Source organism: Capsicum annuum, chromosome 4 (assembly GCF_002878395.1).
Source record: "Capsicum annuum cultivar UCD-10X-F1 chromosome 4, UCD10Xv1.1, whole genome shotgun sequence".
Classification (NCBI taxonomy): domain Eukaryota; kingdom Viridiplantae; phylum Streptophyta; class Magnoliopsida; order Solanales; family Solanaceae; genus Capsicum; species Capsicum annuum.
Window position 1 is genome coordinate 189,513,682 of NC_061114.1, and position 5,779 is coordinate 189,519,460.

At 31.5% G+C, this 5,779-nt stretch overlaps 1 long non-coding RNA gene across 1 annotated transcript; it reads right to left on the reverse strand.

Moving 5' to 3' along the window:
* Window positions 1-915: 915 nt before the first annotated feature.
* LOC124897683 lies at window positions 916-5,391 on the reverse strand. Its single transcript, XR_007054504.1, has 3 exons — window positions 4,884-5,391; window positions 2,121-2,259; window positions 916-1,320 (listed from the first exon to the last, which is right to left on the reverse strand). It is a non-coding gene; the product is annotated as an uncharacterized LOC124897683 (long non-coding RNA).
* Between the last annotated feature and the right edge of the window lie 388 nt (window positions 5,392-5,779).

Below are 5,779 nucleotides of genomic sequence, written 5' to 3' on the forward strand. Positions count from 1 at the left end.
ATTTTCAGCTAACGACCAAGGCTGATAAGCCGTTAGATCTGTGATAGCCCGTTAGCCAGGTCATCGCCTGGGAGCTGAAATTGATGAGTTTCTATCTAAGTCTGACGACATGGACTGATAAGCCGTTAAATCTGTGATAAGCCGTCAGCTCATATCGTCACTTAGTTGCCAGGCTAACATACTGGAGTAAAATGGGTATAACATTTTTCTCTGATATCGAATTTGGGAAAATTGGTATCGTTGGAAAGCTAATTCAATTATCTATCTGTTGGTGGGTCATGAGCTTAAAAATTCGTGGCATAATGAGTGATATGCTCATTTGAACTTGACTATAGTAATATCTTTCCTAAGAATTCAATCGATTAGGAATGTTTTGATTCGTCTGATAGCTGAGAGTTATTTAAAGCCGTAATATACATCTAACTTTCTCATAAAACTATAAAAGAACCATGATGTACTATGCATGATCTTGAAACATGGCGCTAATATTGGTTTAGATTTTTCAGGGTATTACAGTAAAGATAGAGAAAAATGGTTGTATAAGGTATTATCTTTAAACAATGTTAGTACATAACAGATTTGTGTATAAGGTATAATTTAACGGTTGAATAAAAGTAAGTGATTATACTATTGCGGTATAAATAAATAGTAAATAATTGAATAAGGTAGCATATATAAGGTTCTGTTATTAGTGATGATTTATAATTTAAGCTATAGTAATGTTTATGTAGTAATATGTATGTATGGATAAAATTAAACTTACATAATACATATTACATTTATGTATAAGGTTACAACTTTTAGGGACATTGTATGAGGTTACATTTGTATTAATTATATATTATATATACATTCGTTTGTATATATGATCATGCTAATGTATAAGATCAATATAGTTTTACAAATCGAGAATAATAAAAAAAAATAATTATCAATAGATTAAAGAAGAAGATAGTTAAGCATCCTTAAGACATATCAAAAAAAAAAATCAAATCCAAACCAACATTAGAAATCTAACAAGTGCTATAAGTCTTTAACATCCATTATTAAAACAAGTTAGTAATTGTGTTCATCTAGAAAGTTAAAAATTTGGCTATTCTAAACTAACTATTGTTGTTTCATCAATTGGTTGAATAAAACTTGGTCTTGATCGCGAAGGATCATCATTGTCACTTGTATATCATTCTGATGCCTTGATGACTCCGTAATTTCAAAGTAATGTTGCACAGTATAATCGCTGAGTTTGTGCGTCAAACCCAATTGAAGGTAACATATATATATATATAGCAATGTATAAAGCTGAAAAAATATACCTGCAAACTGCCAAAAAAAAATTAATACAAAAGTTATATATGTTTGTGTACAACCTTATGCATATTATGCCTATGTATGATGTTACAAAGTTAAATGTATGAACACATGCCTATGTATAATGTTATCCAACAAATATATGAGGTTAACAATGTCAATGTAAGTTATGCTATCATTTTTAATGTATAATGTTACCATTCTAATATACGACGTTAAGACAATCAAATTAAGTTATTTTTCCATTCAAATGTATGAGGTTATGTTCTAATGTATAATGTAAAAATTTTAATGAATGGGGTTAACACATTCAAGGTAAGTGATATTACCATTCTAATGTATAATGTAACCAAACTAATGTATAATGTTATCATTCTAATGTATGAACATATGCCTACGTATAATGTTATTCAATACATGTATGAAGTTAGCACAGTAAAGGTAAGTTATGCTACTATTGTTCATGTATAGTATTACCATTCTAATGTATCAGGTTAACACAATCAAGTTTTTTTACAATTTTAATGTATGAGGTTACAATTCTATTGTATAATGTAAACATTTTAATGTATGGGGTTAACATAGTCAAGGTAAGTGATATTACCATCCTACTGTATAATCTAACCAATCTAATGTATAATGTAATCAATTTAATGTATGAGGTTAACATAGTTAAGATAAGCTATAATACTATTCTACTCTATAATGTTACCATTATAATGTATTAGGTTATACCATTTGAAAGTTATACCATTTAAACAATGTATGACAAACCATTAATTGAATGAAATAAAAACTTCAAATCACTGTACCTTTGGATGACGTGGTCGTCCCGATTCATCAATTTTTTCTTATTTGGAGATTTTGGGACCGTCTTGTTAAAACTTGTATGGGCAACTTTCCTCAATTTCTACATTTTGACTGGATCGTTTTGGTGCTTCAATTTGTTCTCTGCGAAATTAGGATTCTTATAATCAAACGTTCCCGAAACAAATCCAACACCAGAAATTATTTGTTCTTTTCCATCTAACTGACTAAGACTAAAACTAAAGTTCGGACCAGACTCCATTACAATGCTTAGATTTTACGGATTAAACACATGGAGTATAGAGCAAAATCCAAAAGATCTTATTTGGAATAGTTAAAAAATTACAAAATAAAGCAACTCTCACACTGAAAATGTCAATACAAAACTAAGAATTTGAGAAATAAACACATGCAACAATGAAAAAATCATAAAAATTTAATTGTAAAGTTGAAAAAAATAAACAAACCTCACAATTAATTGAAGAAGATGATAAAATTAATTACTTTGATCAGTTAATGCTTGAAATTTAAAAATTTTGAAACCACTAAATCACGTTTGCTTGATTTTAGTCAAAGATTAAGGAGCACTAATTGAAGGAAATCTGTGAGTTTAGTATGTATGAGAACTCTAAAGAGAAAATATAAAGGATGTGATATTGTATAATTAGTTTGGGATATTTATAATTATTTTTGAAAAACGGGATATTATGTAATTATTAATAGTTAACTTGTGTACTTATGTAAATTTTAGATTTATTAAATGGGCTAGTGGCCCAGTTTCAATTTTATATGCTACATATTTTAATTCATGCATGGCGAGATAAAGAGCAACTCAAAAACATCAATTGTCATGGGTGAAAAAAATTGAAGATAATAAATATGTAGATTTGCATTGGACCTCTCTGTCACTCGTTGACAAAAATATATTTACTAAATATCAAGAAAAATAATTACATCAACGAGACATGTTACAAATTTCTATCACGAGCTGCTTTATGTGCAATTAGTTGTACTTAATAAAGACATGTGTTAAGCTATATTAAATGTGACGTTTTGATGATTGACTACTATTATACAAGAACCATTTTCTAAGCATGTCTCAAATAAGGAGCTGGTAGTGTTTATAATAGACAAATTACTGAAGAACTAGACCCTTATCATGTCTACAGGACGAACTAGATTACACAATACAATTACATAGTATAATGAACAAAGAGAAAAAAACCAGGCCTTTTGCAGTGAAATAGAGATGACTAATGATCCGCTGACATAAAATGATTTCTAAGTGCAAGAAGGATTCCTTAAGGAATTTGGTTAATGAAATAAATATGTGGATTAAGGAAAGAGAACTCAACATGGAAACATCATCGTAGTTGCACAAAAGGAAAGAGCTTTGGATTTCTTGACAAAGTTTCAATGGGTTTTGGAGCAAGAAGACCTAGGATTTCGACCATTGTCTCTCCTATATAAAGCACCATATTGATGCCATCGAAGACGGTGTATTTGCATATATCAAGTTTTATTTCTAGTAAATAGTAGTAGTCTTTGATAGGAGTTTTTTATGAGCAGAGGCAGATTTAGTGGGTAACTTAAAGTGCACGTGAACTCGTGGTGTTTCTGCAATACTAGGTATTTTATGTATATAATTTTTAAAATTGACCTAATATTAGCTCTTAGCACCCGTACTATTAAGATGCTTAGTAGTGCACTTGGTTGAAAGCTAAGTTAGTTACCTATAAAGTACAAAGATCAAGTCCCACTTGATAAATTTTTATTCTCTCTTTTCTTGAGTAGTGCAACCATCTTCAAGAATCCTAGATTTTCCTCTGTTTGTGAGAGCCAACTAACTATCAATAAAGAGAAACTGTTAATAAGAAGCTAGTGCCTTAGTTCTTGAGTTTCTTAGTTGACAACTCTAAGATTGTCCTATTTACTGTCAAATATGTTTTGTAATAGGTATTTGTTCCGGGGGTTGTAAAGGCTTTCAAGATAGGGGTGGAATCTTGAAAGGGATAGTTATAACTAGGAACAAAAGAGTTAGTCCCTTTAGTCATAGAGTTATAACCTAAAATTGATTTTCAAGTAGAGATTTGAGGCAAAACATACGAGGGTTGGTTGTGGTTTTTTGCTCATAGATTTTTCCATGGTAAAATTTCTTGTGTTCATTATCTTCTACATTTTTTCTTCTTCAGTGCATTAAGTGGCAGCACAAAATAACAACTGATATGAGAGCAGCTTCTTTTAGTAATTCCTTAAAAGAAGTTAATATGGTTGCCACAAGGTCACCATACTTCAATAGAAAATACCATAGATGGTGAGAGGCAAGAATGCAGGATTTCATTATTGGAGAAGACTTGAGACTTTGGGACATCATCCAGGAGGGCCCATAGATCCCTATAGCCAAGGACGACAAGGGGAGAGAAACCGATCCTTAGACATTGGGACCTATCACTGATATCTTATCCAAAAGAATGCATATGCTAAGAAGATTTCTATTCAAGAAAGTATGGGACACATTATAGACTACTCATGAAGATACTAGGCAAGTATTGTCAGATGAAGGGAGATACCCTGCAAGAGATGTTCAATATGTTCACAGACATTACTAATGAGTTGGAACTCTTTTGGACAAGTCATTCCTCAGGGAAAGAGGATAGGGAAACTTTTGGATATCTTTCTAAATCATAGGAAAGCTAATTCAATGCAATTATGGAAACTAGGAACTTGAAAACTATGATCATTGATGAGTTCAGTGAAAATTTAAATACCTATAAGATGAAGAAGCTTCAAAATCAGAAGGATGTTGCTCCACGCAAAGATGTTGTCCCTTAAGACTGCTCAAATAAGAAATTTGATGAATTAAAATTGTCACTGCTAACTCAGATTTCAATGTATGATTAAGAAAGAAGGCTTTCTTAATAGAAGTAGTTCCTCTAAATCCAAAGCACCTAAAAAAGGGAATATTGAAGTATATGTCATAGGTCTGATAGTGTTGATCACTTTATTAAGTAGTGTCCAGCTAGAGAAACTAAGTTGAAAAGGAATAGATTGAGAGAAAGGATCAAGTTCCTCAAAATAGAATGATAACTCAATAGGAAAACAAAATTGTAAGGAACGCACTAGTTGCGATGGAAAATTCCTCGAGTGGGTAATTGTTAATGAAGATGGAGGAGACAGTTAGTCGCAGATGTCCATTGAGGAAATTCTGACATTGATGGTCAAATCAGATTCAGAATTGGAAGATGACGACTCAGGTCAACTCTACTGAAATTAAAGATGTTATTCATACATACTTTAAGAAGAAACTAGTATGTGTAGCTAGAAGTAAAGGGAACCTGGAAAGGACCATAATGCTCTAAAGGACAATGTTCTCACATTAAAATTTAAATAATGAAAATCAATTATGGAGATGAAAAAAAACTTCTGGATGCAGCCTTAAAAGGGAAGAGTCTTGCTAATAACATACAGGAGAAGCTTGAGTGACTTAAAAAAGGCTAAGGATAGCCTATATACTAAGCCTAAGAGAAACAAGGTGATTCAAGAAGATATTTACAAACCAAGAATGAACTGGAGAGAGTAATCAAATGGAACAGGTCCTTAGAAATATTTACTTCCTCGCATGAGAATCGAGTTAGCAACAAATAAGGCCTGTGATTCAATAGAT